Here is a 19,146-nt window from a genome sequence, read left to right as displayed (position 1 = left end):
GCCGTGTTGAATAACGTGTGAGTGATGTATGGATTTTTCGGCAGTTAAGCTCACGGCACACTGAAGACTCCTGGTTGTCAGGAGACGTTGTGGATCGGGGGGGTGGGGGGTTGAGTTTGCTGCCGAAAGCAAACCTGTACCCTGTTTTGTGACTGCCCCCTCCCTCCCCTCCCTGCCCTGAGAGAGTTGGGACGCCCCACTAGGGGCAGAATATTTTGTGGTGGCCCCCCCAGGAGGATAAAGACACCCCTGGCCTACTTCTGCCAATACAAGTTTCCGAGTCGAGAAGGAAGGTCTATTTTTGTAAGTGGCGCGCTCTTCTCCCGCGGAACATCTTCCTTTCCCGCGGTTTAGAGTAGGAACGCCTGTCACTTCCCGCCAACTTCTCTCTCCTCTCTGGCACTCGGCATCAGGCCCTCGTAGCGCGCTGCTGCTCATTCCGCCATCTTCGTTTCTAACGCTACGTTTAGCGATTAGCGGTGGCTAACGTGCTAACGTTTTTTTTTTTCCCCTCCCCTTTCCCGGCCAGTTCTACTGCCTGTGTAAATTAGCCTTGGACGCCCGCTCATCCGAGGCGAGTGCTACGTTTACGTCTTGTGCCGAAAGCGTATTTGCACATCGAGCGGTTCGGAGAACCGGGGACTGGTTACGGGCTTAGGAAACAATTCGGCTGCGGGATCAGGAAAGCTCCAGGAAGCTTTAGACGCTGGCGAGGGTGCCGCGCGTTCAGCCGAAGACCATCTGGGCCCCCCCCCCCCGCTCGGGCTCCTCGGCGAGCTCGTTAAACAGTTTCAAATCGCTGGGCAAACTTGTCCCCCCCCCAATCAGATCCGTTCCCCTGGCCCTTTTATTGCTTGTCTTCAGATCCCGTTTCATTCCCCAACCTTTAGGGGCTTATCGCAAGCCCCCCCGAAGGAGATGGCGGGGACGCGAGGGGAGAGCAGGGTCGCTCGGATGTCCCAGTGAACTCTTCCACCTTTTATTTTCCCCCAATTTGTCCCAAATGACATTGTCGTTATTTTAAATTTTGTATTTTTTTCCAACTTTTTCTAATTACTTTCATGCAAGAGGATCAGTGGTGTTTTGACAGAAACGGTTGACAGATGGAATTGGCCGGACTGATCTCCCATCGTCTTTTTTTTCCAGGGGTTAGGGAATCATTTTCCGGGGTTTTTTCCACAGCTGTTGGCTTGAGGTTTTCCTGGTGTTCTGGTTTCTAGGAACCACTCGCTGCTCGACACTTGGTGACAGCTTGTTTGTGAAAATGCACCGTAACAAACAAAACTTTGATTGGCTAATTCTTGGGTTTTCAACAGGGGAGTTCTTGGAGGTATTGTAGACTTGTATATATTAGACGTATGCAGTGAATTGGGAAAATATTTCCAAATATAAAACCTTTTAAAAAATATATATATATAACTGTGATGCCACCAGTCGCTCTGTGAAAATGGAATTCCTCCCCCACCTCCTCCTCCTCCTCTCCGAGCCGCATGTGCCGTCCTGGCTCTGGCTCCGTACCCCCTTCCCCCTCCTACCCCCGCCCCCCCAGGCCTGGGCAGGTGCGTCCCAGCGAGCGCGGGAGTCACGGCCCGCCCCAAAACCCGGCCCGTCCGCGCCGCGGGTCGCGGGCGGTGCCAAAGGCTCGGTGAGTGACGTGCCACTCTGGCTGACCCCGGCCCTGGCAGCGCCCCGCGTTTTAATACGATTAGCGGCTAACGGCGAGCCGCGCCAGCGCTTCGCGGGGTCCGGGGCGGGGCGGCGGACCGGGGCGGTGCCGGGGGGGGGCGGGGGGTGTCGCTCGGGCGCGGACATACCGGCAGCGGGGTGGGGGGACTGGGTTCAGAGGGTGGGGGGCGGGTGGGGCGGGCGGGGGGGGGGGAGGCCGGCGGAATCAAACAAGGCAATTTCGGGTTCCCATGTGTTCAGGGGATTGGCTTTAATAATTGTGCATGCAAGCATGCAGTGCAAATCTGCTGCGCGCTGTAAAGCGCGGAGGCACACAGGCCGCGGAGAGAGGGGCATTCACACATGCAGGCTGTGAGTCGGGCCTGTTCGCTTTCACTGGGGAAAATCTTAATTGCTTTTTAGCTTTTTTAATATCCCTGTCTATGATGTGAGGGTGGAACACACACAGGCACTGACACACACACACACATGCACACACACACACACACACACACAAACAAACAAACACGTACACGCACACACAGTGACATACACACACACACTGACACACACACACACAAACACACACACACACACACGCATGCAGAAACGCACGGACGGATGGCGCGCTCGGCTTGCCAAGAACAATATTTAAACATTTAAATGAGGTTTATCGTAATCTCGCTTTCCTTCGCCCAGGCCCTGTGACGTTACGCAGGAAAATACAGACGCAGAAGAGAAATTAAGTGGATTTATATCCCCCATATACTAATCTCTTCGTATATAAAAAAAAAAAAAAATCTCTGTTCACAAACACGGGTGCAGCGCAGCCAAAATAACGAGCAGCCGTAATTAGCCAGAGTACTAACCCGCGCGAAGAAAGGTCATAAATATTTCAAAAGCTCCTTTCCGTTATTCTGAGTAATTATATTCCGGATCCTTCTACTCCTCCAGCCGCTGCATTTTTTAATGTTGCGTTTCGCGTCACTTATTTTTCTCGCGCTCCCTGGATCTCGGTTTTTGGAAGTGTACCGGATTTCCCTGTTTTAATTAATACGGGTAACCCACCCCCGGATGAATGCCCCCTTCCCAAATTGAGATGATGGAGGGTGAATGAGGGGCGGGGAATTAAGGTAATCGAATGGTGTGATTGGCTTAAGGGAGTTTGAGTTCAAGAGGTAGGCCCTCGCCACGACCTCCCTTATGTCCTTCCCTGGCAGTGACATCACCATCTGGGGAAAAAAAAAAAAAACGTGACATCACGCCTTTCTCTGTCGGCTGATAGGCGGCTCAGATCTCCTCACCATGACGATACAAAGATTTTTATTAATTTTTTTTTACCGTCGGTTCCACAGCCGGGGTGGGTTAATAATAAGCATTATTACTGTGATCCCGGACGCCGCGTTGCGCGACGGCTCGGCCGCGTGAGTGCGTGCCGGTCCCGCGCCGTCCTCGGAAACGCTTCCCCCTCGCGCCTCCGCCACGAGTCCCCGCCCCTCCCCTCCCCTCGGCCATCCCCGCAAGACGCGAGAATCTCTTTTACGCGTTTTTCGCCGGACCCCTTCGTTTCGCGCGCGTACCGAGAAACGCGTTATTTTACGTCGACCGGCTACGCGGTCTGTTAGCGAGATAGCCGCCGCAGCCGCCGCCGCGGGACGATCGATTCCTCCGCGAGGCGGCCCTATGCCTAAGAACGAGGCGTTTCCTCGCCGACGCCATCCCATAATATCTTTATCATAATACCCCCCCGTCCGAGCCGGCCTCTTGTTTAACGGCTCTCTTCCCGCTCGCAGACCGAGTTGTTGTTTCGGCAGCGAAGCGAGGAGCGCAAACGGAGTGAAAATGCAAAGCGGGGGTCTCTCCAGCTCACCCAGGCCCCCGCAGGCTCACATTAGGACGATTTCCTGTCCCCTTCACCAAACAGCCCAGCACCAGTACAAACGCCAGCCATTGTCTAAAGGACCCTTTTCCAGGCAATTTCACTGTAATAGCCTTTTGAAAGAGCCCTACCGTAGTTAGGCCATATGATATAATAATAATAATAATAATAATAATAATAATAATGAGAGTTTGTGTTAATTCCCAAAGGCTTGTTACGAGCTCAGGCCTCTGTGTGAATCGGTAGGGCCTCTCTGGTAGTTGTGGCAACCACTCCAAAACCTTTTTGACTCGGGTTTCTGGGAATGACAAGGATGTCAACCCTGACCCCCCACCGCCAATCCCCCCTCCTTTAATTTTTATGGGGTTCCTGCGAGGAGGGGGGGGGTTGTATTTGATTGACTTTGGGAAGCCCAGGGGATGCTGGGAGGCTGTCATCAAGAGGTGAGCCGGCCCTGGCTCCTCTTTGTCTTTGTGTGCGTATCGGCTTCCTGGCCATCGGTCAGACAATGGCCCCGCTCTCCCCCCCCCCGTCACTCAACCCTCGCGCCGACCAATCGGAGGACGCGAACGACGTGGCAGAGCGCCTGCAGATAGGAGGGACGGCAGTACGCGGCGAATCGTCCGTCCGTAGCGGGACCGGACTTCGAGCGCAGGATGTGGGAGAAAGGCGCTCCGCGGCGGGTTTGTTGTTCTTGGAGATCCTCCGTCTCCAGCCGCATTGTTCAGAACGGATGTGCCCGTCAACGCAGAAGCCCTTTCTGTCTTTTCCCTCCGTTGTGTACCTCTGCTTCTCCTGCTGCGTTCTGGGGGAAAACCAGCGAGAATATCGCTGTCCTCATCTCCTCTGAAATCTGTAGTGCAGATACCAGCTTTTGTGTGTACATGAACGCCCTGAGATTGCTGTAAACACTATCAAAGCAAAGAAAGGCAGTGAGACAGAGAGGGAAGGAGAGAGAGAGATGGAAAGAGAGGGAGAGAGAGAGAGAAGAAGGAAAGAGAAAGAGTGAGAGAGAGAGAAGGAAAGAGAGGTAAAGATCAAGAGGGGGGGGACAACAAGGAGAGAGAGAGAGAGACTGAAAGAGAGGAGTGGGGGGAAGCATAAGGAGAGAAGGCCCGGCTGAATCTGGCCCCCTCTGGCAGTCCATGCCGTCCTGCCTCTCTGGCCTTGAGTGAGGTAATTGGGCGCAGAAGCAGCCATTTGAGCACTACCCCGGAGACTCTCCAGGTTCAACCATGGGTGGGGTCCACCATGGAGACCACGAGTAAAGAGGAAAAACCCAAAAGAGAATAATAAAGAAGGAAGGATGAAGTTCTCCCGGTTGGGCATCTGCAGGTGTAGGGGCGGGGCGTCGAGTGCAGGGGGCAGAGCCAGGCCCACCCCACACAGCATTGGGCCAATGGGAGAGTGACCCAGCCAGGGGGGGGGGGGAGACGGACATCCGTAAAGCCCTCGCCCCATGCCGCCGTCTTCACAGACCTTCTCAGAACCTCATTGGAGGGGTTAAGTTCATCACCCTGGTAACCAGCTGACCACAGAGTTCGGGTGTTGGTGAGGAGCCGGTGTGACCGAGGACCAAAGTCGCGGCGTTACGACCGGCGGCGATCGGCGCGAATCTCCGTGCGACTCGGTCAGCCAGACTCTCGGGGTTCGAGTCCGGCTAATTAGCCGCGCGCTCTTACAAGGTCTTATCCGCGGCACCGCGGATAACCCTACACGCTAATAACTTTCCTCCTTTGAGCTCACGCTATGGACGTGGCTATCCAGTAAAGTCCAGTAATACCGTAATACCACAGCGCAAAGTAAGCTAATACCGCAGAGCTTACCAGCGCTTCCCAAAGGGCCTGCTGTACCCGCCACTCTACGTGGCTGACCCCGCCCCATTACCCAGCATCCCCTCTGTCCCAAAGCAAGGCGCACCTTCCGCCGTGTGGCGGTTATACCACGGGTCTCTCCCAGAGGTGAACCTCGCTCAGAACGTTCTGGAGCAAAACTGAACCGCGTTACCTTTGATGTCTGAGGGGATCGGTTCAGGTCACGGCTAATTAGAGGCGTCCTTAAATAGCATCTGCGCGTAACTTTAAAGATAAGAATCGACCGGTCCGGATACTTTTTTTTTTGTTTGTTTTTGTTTTATAACCAACCCTGATGTACTGTGTTCCTTTAAGGGAAAGTCCTGGATTTATTAAAAAATTTTATGAGGACCATTTTCTTTGAAAGAAAAAATTTAGAGAAAGGAAACGCTGCAGACCGGGAAGCCGACGCGGCAGAGCCGATGACCGAATCGTCTGGATGCGACATCGGCGCGGTAAATAAAAATGTCAGGGCGGTGAAATACGAGGCTAACAGCTTTCCTCTTTTCGCCTGGAAGAGGGGTGGGGTGGGGTGAGGTGGGGTGGGGTGGGGTGGCGGTGGGGGTGGGGGGGGGCGGCGGGGACGGCGGACGGGGTTAGTGGGGATTAATGCACCACTTTGTGAAAGTCAGACGTGGGGAGGGATTCTCGCCGGTCTAAGTTACGTGGACGGGGGATGGGGGCGGGTGGGGGCGGGCGGGGGGGGGGGGGGGGGGCGCACCGCCTCTATAAAACCGAAATCATATCACTTAGCGGCGGATCGCTGATAACGGCGTGTTTGAACTCGGAGAGCATAAATTATACATTGTAAACAGAGCTGTGGGAGACCACGCACTAGAACCGGGCGGGTGGGGGTGGGGGGGGGGGCGGGTGGTGTTCATTTAAATTATGACAGAGGGTAGCTTCTCTCCCCCTCTCCCTCCGTCTCTCTCTTTCTCTGCTGCGTTGCGTTCGGCTCCCTGATTAACTTTTAAAGCCCCCTTTTCTTGTAATGTTTTATTAAGCTCACTTGACGTTGCGATAATGCGCCCGGACGGCCTGGGATTGCTTCCTGCGCGGCGTCAGAGAGGAAGGAAGGGTTCCGCGCTTCTGCTAACCTCCGCGCTTCGCGTTAGTCAAACACTGCATGCTGATGGAGGTATTAAAACACTGTAGTTCCACCACCCCTCCCCCCTGCGCTCTGTCATTGCACACTCACTCACACACACTCACACACACACACACACACACACACATGCATTCACGCATGCGCACGGACCTGCACACGAACGCAGGTGTACATACAGATGCACAACACACGCTCAGAAGCATGTGAGCAAACGTGTGTGCAAACACGCACGTACACGCACATGCACATGCACACACAGACGCACTGGCACACACCCACACACACACACACACACACACGCACATGCACATGCACACACAGACGCACTGGCACACACCCACACACACACACGCACATGCACATGCACACACAGACGCACTGGCACACACCCACACACACACGCACATGCACATGCACATGCACACACAGACGCACTGGCACACACCCACACACACGCGCACACACACACACACACACACAGGGGCGCTCTGTTGAGGCTTTCCTTTCGTACGTGTCAGGGCACACAGGCAGCGCCGTGTTTCCAGGGGCAACGTTAAAACATTATTTGATCAGTTTCGTGTGCTGCAGGGTTACAGTTTATTCCCCCCTCTTCCCCCTATTTATTTATTTATTCATTTATTTATTTATTTAGGCAAACCTCCCCGTCTGCCGAGTGAGAAGGTATCGATCATCTTATTCTATTTTCCGTCCTCAGGCCTGTGTGCGCCTCTGGAGTCGATAGAGCCGGATTGAAAGGGGGAGTGCATCCTCTGCCCCCCCCCACCCCACCCCCCCCCAGTGTACGCCCCCCCCCCCCATGCTTGTTGTTGCTCCCCCCTCAGATCCCTGATACAATTTTGATTAATGGCGAAGTGCTGCAGGGTCAGAGAGAGCCGGAGTGCTTGTCGGGTGTCAGCCGATGCTGTCAGATAAAGGTCTTAAGCTTGGGGGGGTGTGGGGGGTGTGGGGGGTGTGGGATGGGGGGGGGGGGGCGTTGGGGGCTCGGGGGCTTCGCCTGGGTCTAGAGTCCGAGGCGGGAGGACACGGATACTACCACATAACCCCCCCACCCCCCCCACCCCCTCTGTCGGAGATGGGGGGCCGGCGGGTTGGGGGGGGGGGCAGATGTGAGGGGGGTGTAGGGGCGGGGCGCTGACCTCGTCTGTCGGACCCCGGAGACTCCGACCCCCCGCGCTGGAGCCTGTGTGTAGTGTCTCACTCAGTGTGAGGGAATACTGAGAGGAGAAGAGAGGAGAGGAAGGGAGGGGAGGGGAGGGGAGGGGCGGGGAGAGGGGAAAAGAGGAGGACAGGAAAGGAGAGTGGACAGGAGGACAAGAGAAGAGCGAAGAGGGGAGAAGGAGAGAGGAGAGGATAGTGGAAGAGATTAGAGTGAAGGGGAAGAGAGGTGAAGAGGTGAGGAGCGGAGAAGAGGTGAGAGGAGAGGAGGTAAAAGATGAGGAGAGGAGAGGAGAGGAGGACAGGTGAGTAGTTGAGCTGAGAGAGGAGAAGAGAGGAGAGGAGATGAGAGGAGATGAGAAGAGAGGAGATGAGAGGAGAAGAGAGGAGAGGAGATGAGAGGAGAGGAGAGGAGAGGAGAGGAGAGGAGAGGAGAGGCGAGGAGAGCTGCAGTCCCAGCACTCTGGCCCTGATAATTATCGTCTTTCTGACTCATACTCTATGAAAAATGCATTCAGGGGGAATGAAGTCACTTCTCTCTTCCGATGTATTTTTTATTTCTTGTTTACGCTGCAAAGGCATCCTTTCAGAAAGCTCTTTTTTCCCTCGTTTGTTTAGATCTTTTTGTGTTTGTTTTTGGCCCTTCCGTGACCTTCTCCTATTTTCCTTTTCTGAAGTAAACTTTCGCTCAGAAGCTGGCCAGCTGTCACTTTTATTTTATTTTTTTTTCTTTCTCGGGGTTAACGTCCTTTCTGCGACGCGGTCGTCTATCTCCCCGGCCACCTGTCCGGACCCCCGAAACCCGCGTCTTTTCCGGGGCTTCGCCGCGATCCGCTGAAACCGTCCGTTTGAAGCCTCCTTTTGATTGAGCCGTTCGCCCTTGATCGCGGTCCAAGTCCCGCCCGTCGCTGTTACACCGCCGCGGTGCGCGTTTTGGAAATTGCGAGCGGGGGGTCGCGTCGCTCGCCCCCTGCTCGGCGCTGCGGTCGGGGGGGGGAGGGGCTCCGCCGCGGCCCGCCTTCACTTCCTGTCTCGCGGCGCAGTTCCGTAAAACCGCGATTGGGGTCATTTCGGCGTGCGTCGGAAGCAAGTCTCCGCCAGGGACTTTATTCTGCTCTGCGGTCCAGAAACGAGAAGCGTTTGTTTATCTCCTGCTTTGAAATCCTCTTTCAGTGGAGGATTTACTGTAGGGCTGGACAATATGGCCGCAGTGATGTATTCAAGAGACTCTTGTGGCTCAGCTCACAAAAGCACTGCCATTCTAATTGTGATAAATAAAACCCTGAACACACACACAGACACACGGACACCTACACCCACACACTCGCACATGCACTAGTGTCTGTCAAAAGGGCACACACTTAGGGAATGAAAAGCACATACTAAATACATACTTGCACGCAAACACACACAAATATCACGGACGTTCTCGTTCACATGGTAAATGGTAAATGGACTGCATTTATATAGTGCTTTTATCCAAAGCGCTTTACAATTGATGCCTCTCATTCGCCAGAGCAGTTAGGGGTTAGGTGTCTTGCTCAAGGACACTTCGACATGCCCAGGGTGGGGTTTGAACCGGCAACCCTCCGACTGCCAGACAATCGGTCTTACCTCCTGAGCTATATCGCCCCATATACACGCGGATACACGGACACAGAAGCACAAACACACTCTTGGACACACACACACACACATTGACACACGCAAGGTGGGGCGGTCCTCGGGGGGAGGGTTTGGGATGGGGGGGGTGGCTTACCCCAGCTGTGCACCCCTGTGGCACGGGGCCTGCACGCGCATGTCCACCGTCCCCAAGCCCGGCATGATGTCACCTGCCCCGCCCACAACCGTGAGCCGTGGGGTCGCTCTTCTGAACCGCGTTAGCTTTAGCACCTTAGCGTCGTCCCGCGCGCTGGCAGACAAACGGGGGAAATCCGTGTCGCGCAAGCGGCCTTTCCAGCGCCGGGCTGGCCCCCGACGCTGGGGAGACGCCGTCGAGGAAGCTCCCCCCCCCACCGCCAACTCACGTTCCTCTCCGTCAAATCAGGGCGACCTCCACATGACCCGCGTAAACAAAGTGCTCTTTTGAAGGTGCGTCGCCCGGACCGGCGCGATAACATCGCTGGTGTGTGATATGAGCGTTTGTGTGTGCTCGTGTGTGTGTGTGTGTATGTAATATCTGTGTGTTTGCATGTGTGTGCGCAACCTCCACATGACCTGTGTAAACCTGCGTAAACAACAGCGTCACTCTTCTGAAGGCCCATCGTCAGCGTAATAACATCACTCATGTGTGATATGAGTGTGTGTGTGTGTGCACGTGTGTGTGCGTGTGTATGTTTCTCTTAGGCTGTCACACTCTGGATATTTGTATATAACAGATATGTGCTCCTCTGTTATGTCCTTTTGTTCTTATCACTGAGATACAGTTCAGCCTCTGCCATGTCAGACACTCACACTCACACACACACACACATGCACTCACACTCACACTTACACTCACACACACATACACTCACACTCACACACTCACACACACACACACATGCACACACACTCGTGTGCACGCTCTCACAGAGGTTATCCCCTCCTCCCGGTGAGTGTGTGTGACCCCACACTCACACACTCACACACACACACTCACACACGCACACACACTCGTGTGCACGCTCTCACAGAGGTTATCCCCTCCTCCCGGTGAGTGTGTGTGACCCCATTAGCGCATTCCCAGATAGGGCTGGGGGGGTCTTATCTACCCTGACTCATTAATTACACTTTGTTCCCCTAAGTGATCTATTTCTGAGACGACCCCCCCCCCCCCACACACACACACCCCTCCATCCCCCCATCCTCCGACACCCCTCCACAGTCCACTCGTAGGCTACCTCCTCTGTGGTAAAGCCCTCAACGTGCGGCTCAATCGGGTCAGGCCTAGCGCCGGACGCCGTCCTCGTGCGCGTCGAGGTCAGTTCGAAAACGGCTTCTAATTGGAGGGAAGCTGATGAGGGACCGCCTCCCCCCCATTCAGACAGCACCCCCCCCCAACCACCCACCAATGAGAACGCAGGGCTCCAGTCTTCATTTCGGAAGAGACGATAGCCGCGTGGCTGTTTACGTCGTCGGGCTGGTGGATTAGCTCAGATATTTTGTCACATTAAATACAGCGGTACTGTCCTGCACAGCGAAACGGCCTGGCGTCGATACCTCTCCGGCAGCGAGATGGGGGGCCGTGTGCGCGCTAATGCTAACGCTGTGACTCACTGCGAATAAAGTACAGGTGTGGCTATCCTCGTTAGAGCGTGCGGTGGGCTAATGGCGCTAACGTGTTTGCGCGTGACTCATAAACCGAGCCGAGCGCTCAGACTTTGCTGTTTTATTTTAAACATCAATGCGTATGTGTTGCTCTGATAGACCTGTATTAAACACGGGATCTGTTTTCAGCAATTTTTTCCGCTTTTGGACTTCACTGTTGGCACGGCGACGCGAGCAACAGGCTTATTGTTTACTTCTGTGAGGAAGGTTGGCACATTGAGGCCCCTTTAAAAAAAAACAAAAAGAAAAGAAATGAAAATGGTATCACTTCTACACGCTGAAATATCAGTTGCAATAGAGGCAGCAGTGTGACAGGGCCGGTCCATGGATCTCTGAGTGATGTCATCACCCCCCCGTCCCCCAAACTCACAGCCCCCCCCCTCCCTCGCGGCCGCCAGGTGTCCATTGTTCCGCCGTCCCCCAGAGTGTCCGGTACCACCTGATCCACCCCCCGGCTCGTCCCACCCTCCCTCTGTCATTTTCTCTCTCTCCCTCTCTCTCTCTCTCTCTGCAGCATCGCTCTTTCTCTCTCTCTCTCCTGGGCTCGGTGTGAAAGGACACACCGCCTCCCCCCCCCCAGCCCCCGGTCAGGCGGGACCCCTTTTCTCTTCCTGTTCTCTTTCTCTCTTCCTGTTCTCCGTTTTACCGCGTTTGTGTCCGCTCCCTTCCCCAGACCGCCGTCCGATTCCCCTGCCCAACGTCTGGAGCCATGGAGGGAGAGAGAGAGAGAGAGAGAGAGAGAGAGAGGGGGAGTGGGAGAGAGGTGGAGAGGGAGAGAGAGGAGAAGAGATAGCGGGGAAATGTGGGGCTGTGGAGAGAGAGAAAAAGATGGAGAGAGTATGAATGTGAGAGGCAGAGAGAGAGAAATACATACATACACAGTGCCATAAGTGCAGAGAGAGAGAGGGAGTGGGAGAGAACGAGTGGGAAAGAGGTGGAGAGGGAGAGAGGAGAGAGATAGCAGGGAAATGTGGGGCTGTGGAGAGAGAGAGATGGAGAGAGTAGAGAGAGAGAAAGAGAGAGAGATACATACTCGTTTACAGAGCCATAAGTGCAGAGAGAGAGTGAGAGAGAGAGACAGAGAGAGAGAGAGGTAGCGGGGAGATGTGTGCTGTGGGGAGAGAGAGATGGAGAGAGGCAGAGAGAGAGAAAGAGAGAGAGATAGCAGGGAAATGTGGGGCTGTGGGGAGAGAGAGATGGAGAGAGGCAGAGAGAGAGAAGGAGGGAGAGAGATACATACTCACTCACAGAGCCATGAGTGCAGAGAGAGTGAGAGAGAGAGACAGAGAGGGAGGGAGAGGGAGAGAGAGGTAGCGGGGAGATGTGTGCTGCTGGCTCCAGGAGCAGCGCTGATTCATGTGTAAATTGCTCTTTATTGTGAGCCCTGTGGAGAGTACACACAGAGATAAGAGGCGTGGGGGTCAGGGCTCGGTACGGGCCTGGTTCTCCTGTGGCCTCAAAGACAGCCTTGTCACTGATCATCAGATAGGACAGGGGCGAACACGCGTGTGCACGCTCGTACACGCACGTACACGCTCGTACACGCTCATACACTCTCATACACGCTCGTGCAAGGCTCGTACACGCTCATACACGCTCGTGCACGCTCGTACATGCTCATACATGGCGCGTACGCACATCTGTGGATACGCACACGTACGGGCGCATGTATTCACGGGTGTACACACACACACCCACACATTCACAGGCACACATACATTTGTACACGCACACACAGACACAATTGATATTTTTTGATTGACAGTACTATTCATAACCATGTAGGTTTGTTCTTTAAAGAGTGCCAACAGCATCGTATTTCGAGCCGCAGTCGTGCTAACGTCAGTTGGGTTTATCCGTTTGTTTTGTTTTGTCCTTTTTAGCTCTGAGAGCCATTCACTGCTTCCGCTCGCAGGGAACAGGAGGTGGGAAAACCTGTCGCTTCCAAACAGGCTTTACCTTTTTTTGTGTTGTGTTGTTTTAATTGTCGTCAGCTTACGCACGGCTGAAGGTAATGATGCAGTAAAGTGAGGAACGTGCCGGAACACGCGGGAATTGAGTTCCTGGTTGGGGGGTGGTGGGGTACGAGGGTGGCGGGGGGGGGGGTGGGGGGGTGGGGGGGTGCGGAGACTCATTGTTTTTCGCCATTTTGTCTCACCCCCAGACTCCCGGAAGACTCGGGCTGTCTGAATTAGCAGGTACTTAAACAGGCGGAGGTACTATTTGCACTTTGTAAGGCGACAGCGCCCTGCCACATTATGAATATGCCAGAGCAGTAATGAGAGCAGAGCGGCACTAGGGGCAGGCCTCCTGCAGCCCCCGCTATGCGCCGCCTCTGATTGGCTGTCTGCTCCGTCACTCATTTTCAGTATGGGAGGGGTCGTGCAACCTGAGCGCCGTGCCACTTTGACCTTCGAATTTAGAGCGATGCATTTACGCAAGTATTACATCTTTCAGAAAAATATTACCAGTCCTTTTTTATTTGTATTAATAACTCTGGCCATTAAATTTAAGGTGCCGTATAAGCGAAAACAAAAGTAATACTTCAGTTAAATGTGCCCTTCAAAGTTAAAGGGATCATTCACTTTCTGGGTCTTTTAAAATATTATTTCAGCTTTTGGTTGTGTTTTCAATTGGCTCAGACCGTTTTTGCGCAAGATGAAGGATACTTCAGATATTTATAGAAGTTTCTAGACTTTTTTTCCGGTAAGAAAGAAAACACACTTCATGTTCAGCCTGAGGAGATGTAGCATTGCTTCACAAGCTACTGAGCTACTTGAAGTGTGTTTTCTGGCTTCAGATCACAAACCTCTCAATGCTCTATACATGGCATTGTAAAAGCCAGAAGGTCATTGGAAACTTATATAATATAATCCCTCATTGCGCTTCATTCAACTATATACAAAATATAATCCTTCATTGCACATGAAACAAGCTGAACCAACCAAAAACATTTATTAAAAAACAATTTAATATCAAAAACCCCAGAAAGTGAACCATCCCTTTCTGCAGGCCGGTAGAGTGATAGACTGAACGTGTTTGATTTGCTCCTCTAACGGAAGACTTTTTAAAACCCAGCACACTTTTTAAGGTGGTGTGGGGGTGACTCTTCTCTGATGAGCGCATGTGTATGAGCGCATACACATCTGCATTCCCATACCAGTGCTAGCAAGATTAGAGTATTGATTTGTGTACACCTGTGACTTCTTCCTTCTCTCTCTCTCAAATTCAAATTCAAATGCTTTATTGACATGACATATTTAAAAATGCTATACTCTATACTCTATATATCCCCCTGTCTTTCTCTCTCCTTTCTATTGTTTTATCTGTAACCCAGATTGTTGGTTATGTATGTGCGTGAGCACTGTGTATGTGCACACACTGCATTTGTGTGTGTGTGTGTGTATATGTGTGTGTGTGTGTGTGTGCGTGCGTGCGTGCGTGCATGTGTGTGTGTGCGCGCATGTGTGTGTGCCTGCATGTGTGTGTGTGTGTGTGTGTGCGTACATGTGTGTGTGTGTGCGTACATGTGTGTGTGTGTGTGTGTGCGTACATGTGCACGCGTGTGTGTTTATCAGAGCCCAGTGTCTCTAACGTAGCGGGTGAAGGTGCGGATCTTGCGCGTGCGGTCCGTCTCGGGACCCGGCCGCTGCTTGGACCCGAGCGCAGCCCGGCGCGGAGGCCCTCTACCCGCTAGCGCAGAGAGGCCTTTGTGAGGCGGGCGGGTATAGAAACAGAATCCCCCCCCCCCCCCCCCCCACACTTCCCCCTCCCCACCCCCCCTTTCACACGGAACGGACAAACAAAAACACGTCCGCCCAGCTAGCGGGGCTCGGAGTGTTTACCATTTAAATCCCGACCAATGACGAGACTGGATCAAACAAAGGCCCTCGAGCCGGAGGGAAGAGGGTTGCTGTTTACAGTGATAGTCTTTTACACTGTCCTCCCCCCCCCCCCACTCTCCCCCCCGTCCATCCCCATTCAAATATGGCCCCCGAGCCTCGGCGAACGTTTCAATGAAACGCAAATGGGGGCGGGGGGCGGGGGGTGGGGGGTCTGTTTGTTAGAATCCGCTCGCCCTCCCCTCCTCTCAAAATCAGTCGAGTGGTGTCTTTCCAAAATGGCCTTTCACATGAATTATTGTGGTTGGGGCTAGAATTCTGCGAGATGCGTTTGGAGAAATATTGCCACGGCCAGGTGTTCGGATTTTTCTTTTGCTCTTTGTGGTTCATTAACATTTCATAACTCGGTATTTCTAAAAGATTATGTACCGGCATACTCGGCAGGAGGAACGTGGAAGTCTTCAGAAAAATGATGAAGACATTATTGGCGTCTGAAAACATCTTTGAATAGCCCTCAGTATTGTGTATGAAGGGTTAGCATCGTATTTTTTTATGTTCGGAGTAGGCATTATCAAAGCAAAAATGTTCTTTCATCTGTGTCCATGCATTTCTTTTCTTTCTCGCTATGTCTGTTTCGCTTTCATTTCTCGTGCTTCTGCTTTTAATGACCAGCTTCTCATTTAGGCCGCATCGTCATTCAAACAAAGAAAATGTTTTTGTTTTCGCATTACGTGTAAATAATACGCTACTAAATAGAATTACCTTGAGTAAAAAAAAAAAAATTACCATAGGGTGCTTGTGGACGTATTGAATTTTTTTTTTTTAAATGTGTGATCTCGCAAGTCGCGCTTCTTCAAAAAAAATTCAGACAAAAAAAAAACATTATTGAATGTATTTTGGATTAGCAGAATTCTTCACAGCTTCAAAAAAAAAAAAAAACATAAAAAAACAGCACAGTGAATTGGCAGCCATCGTGCCGGTTAAGTGCATGATTGGCCTATTTAGCAATGAGTGCTTCGGCATTCAGGGGAAATGTACACAGATGTAATTTGTGTCATTGAATTCCTCATTTATTGGGCTTAAACATGAAAACAGCGCGCGCAAACACAGCGTGAAAATATTTCGCGGCGAAAGAAATGCGCCTCGTTCGAAAAAGCAGCTTCGCTGCGGGCCTGTCTGCGGCCAAACTTTGTTTTAAAGGTTTTTTTTTTTTTCTTTTTCTGGTCCCAAGTTAAGAACAATCAAACGAATGTCTTAAAAGCTTTGCAGTGACCTGGTTGGGCCTGTCATTGAGACGTGTGGCATAGTGGGGGCCTGTCTCGTGGTAGGTCGGGTTCTGCTGAAGGGACTTTAGAGGACGGACGCCCGTATCACATGACACTCGTATCACATGACCTGTCCTTGGTCTCATGCTCTCCCATAAAGACTTCTAAAGAGGTTTTTTTATAAAAGCACGGCCCTTAAAGCAATCAAGGCCAGTCATTTACTTAAAAATAACACTTTGTTACCAGGTAGGGGTTCGTTCAATATACACCCTAGTTTTATATACTTAATTGCTTTATTTAAAAAATTTTATTTTTATTATTTTCATAATGTGAAAAGTGTAGAGTGATGATTTCAACAAGTCAAGGTTCTCTTTCAATTTATGTAGAAATATTAAGTCCCCACGACTGGGCCTGAGGCCTGTTTCAGTGTTTCAGCTTTCTAATTTATATGTGTGTGTAATGAGTTTAGAATTATATATATATATATACATATATATATAAAATGACATGTATAAATGAGTTTTGCCGCATTGTTTTCCTCAACATATCAAAAACCCTGAAATAATAAAGTAATTAAATATGTGTGGGAGAAAGATCCCACTTACCGGGAGTAATTAAACCTGAATGGCATTATGGTGGTATCGTCAACTTCCTGAGTGTGTGTGAGCGTGTGGGTGTGTGTGTGAGAGAGAGAGAGAGAAAGAGAGAGAGAATCCTCCATGAACCTGATTAATTTTCACAACGCGGCTCGTGTTCTTGGAGAACAGATGCAGTGGCCATTTCGCTGCGTTGCCCTCTGGGGTTTGCATTGTAAGACAGGAAAGGTCTTATCCTGTGAGCAAAGCCGCCTCCAGCTCCCAGGGCGAGTAAGTCCACGTTTGGTCAGTTAGCCAAAGGCGGCTTTGTGTACGTTGTTAGCGGGAACTCTGCTAGCACGGCGCGCTGAGGGACCCAGACACCTGTTCCCGTCTTGTTTGTCCACAGTTGACACCGGTTTTAGACACCAGTCAGTGACCAGGCGAAAGAATTATTGTATATATGGGGCGTGAGGTCTTCGAATGCGAGGAACAAGCGTATCATTGGTAGAGAAACAGTATATAGGTGGGAAATCATAGACCTTGTCTCTCGGCAGCTAAGACTTGTTTCCACTCCTCTTGTGGAATATTCACTTTCCATCTATGCTGTGTTACCGCTGCTGCTTGTTTGCAAGATTGCTCCAATGTTCACAATTAATTTGATTTAAAATAAAATGTATAAGTAAACCAATTAATGAATAGTGTTTGCATGTTAAAATATGCATTTCTTGTTAATATGTATCAGTATTATTAGGCACTATTTATACGTGGAAACTGTGTTTGTCGAATTGTGTTGGATTTAAGTGGCATATGTTTCCGGTGTTTAAAATTTGATTTCATATAATGTTAAGAAATCCACAAAATCTATATTTATTTAGGTTCATTTTAATACATTATATTTAAGCAATCAATGTTACAGCAAACCCTTGGCACTTCATTCCTCCATTAATGTAATTATAAATTATGAAAAAAAAAGTTCAATTCAAATAATATAGGCCATTAGTACACAAGCAATTAAGCAGCGCGGCTTTAAATAATGTACCACAGATGGAAACTAATTATAACAAGCGTGCTTTGATTTTTTTTTCCCCCCCGTTCCTTTTTTCTTTCCTTTTTTTTCTTTTCTTTTGCAAGTATTTCTCGGGGCGTCACTTTGAGTTTTCATTCACCTTGTATTTGTTTTGAAATCTGTTACAATCAGAAGATTACCGTTTGTTAGAGCAGACTGCTTTTTTGGTCCGGGGAAAATGAAATTTAAAAAAAACATGGCCCACAGCTATGACAAGATTCCTCTAACACCGAATCTGAAAGTTCCCTCGCCTCATCACCAACAATAATAATAATAACAATAATAATAATAATAATAATAATAATAATAATAATAATTCAGGAAGGCTGTGGGTTATGGTTGGATGTAGAGAGTGTAAGTGGCTCAGAGATCAGACGGCTGCTTCGTTGTGCTGAAGGAGATCCGGTGGATTTGACGGGCGAGGTGTAACTGAGCAGGATCAAATGGGGGCTGCGTCTGTTTCCTCCGTCGCGTATTAAAAATGACCGGGGAACAAAGAACAGACGGCAGCCAATAAAATCGCCCGGACAGCGAGGACCGCGCACGCGGCGGGCCAAATGCGACCGGACTCGAGCCGCTGCGGCTTCTTAGCCTGACCGCTGGCCTCAAAGCCGGGAGGAGGGGAGGGGGAAGGGGGGGAAGGGGGTCGTCCGGAATAATCTGCTGAGGGTTCTGCAAGGGTCAGCGCTCGGGCCTCATGCATGCACAGTTTGGGTTTTTTTTTAGTTTGTTTGTTTTGTTTGTTTTGTCTGTTTTGTTTGTTTGACCTCTCCCCCCCCCCCCCCCCCCCCCCCCCCGCACTCGTCCGGCTGTCTAGAAGCAGCGCTCCTTGGCGTTTGTGGGCACGGGGGCGTTGTGAATGCGCTAGTGTTTTGTGAGGACCAGGGCAGCGCAGTAAAAAGGAGAACCACCTCTGAGTAACCGACCACAGACCACCTGGAAGCAACACACAGGCCAGACGGCAGTTTACAGCATTTTATTTCACTCTGGCTTCTTTTAAACGATACACTTGAACTCCCGGAAAATTGTGCAGTATAATACGACTTTGCAAAAGCCTTAAAAAAAAATAACGAGCCTCGTCCATCGCCCAATAAATGTCCTTCAAACTTTTTGCTTTAATGTCATTGGAAAAAGAATAGTTTAATGAATATACATGGCAACCATATATTTCATACACATATTGAGTACACACACATATGCATGAAACTAAAAGTTAATGTCCAATGAAATTTATACATATAACTCTCAATGCGCTTTGCTCTACAGAAATATGGCTAGTAGAGTGAATAGTACATCACGTTGTAGTCTGCCCCATAAAAGTAAACAAAAAGATGAGCAGAAAAAAGACTGTAATTGCAACCTGAAAATCTTTTTTGGTTGCCTTGTGCAATTGTTCTTTAATTTC

The 19,146-nt window shown here is 50.9% G+C and overlaps 1 protein-coding gene across 1 annotated transcript in view; it reads left to right on the top strand.

The window, feature by feature from the left end:
* fam172a (family with sequence similarity 172 member A) overlaps nucleotides 1-19,146 on the top strand; it is a 171,491-nt gene that overhangs the window by 149,674 nt on the left and 2,671 nt on the right. The window lies entirely within an intron of this gene.

Source organism: Anguilla anguilla, chromosome 10, assembly GCF_013347855.1.
Source record: "Anguilla anguilla isolate fAngAng1 chromosome 10, fAngAng1.pri, whole genome shotgun sequence".
Taxonomy (NCBI): Eukaryota; Metazoa; Chordata; class Actinopteri; order Anguilliformes; family Anguillidae; genus Anguilla; species Anguilla anguilla.
The sequence above is the reverse complement of the archived record's forward strand: the minus strand, read 5'-3'. Positions and strand labels throughout refer to the sequence as shown.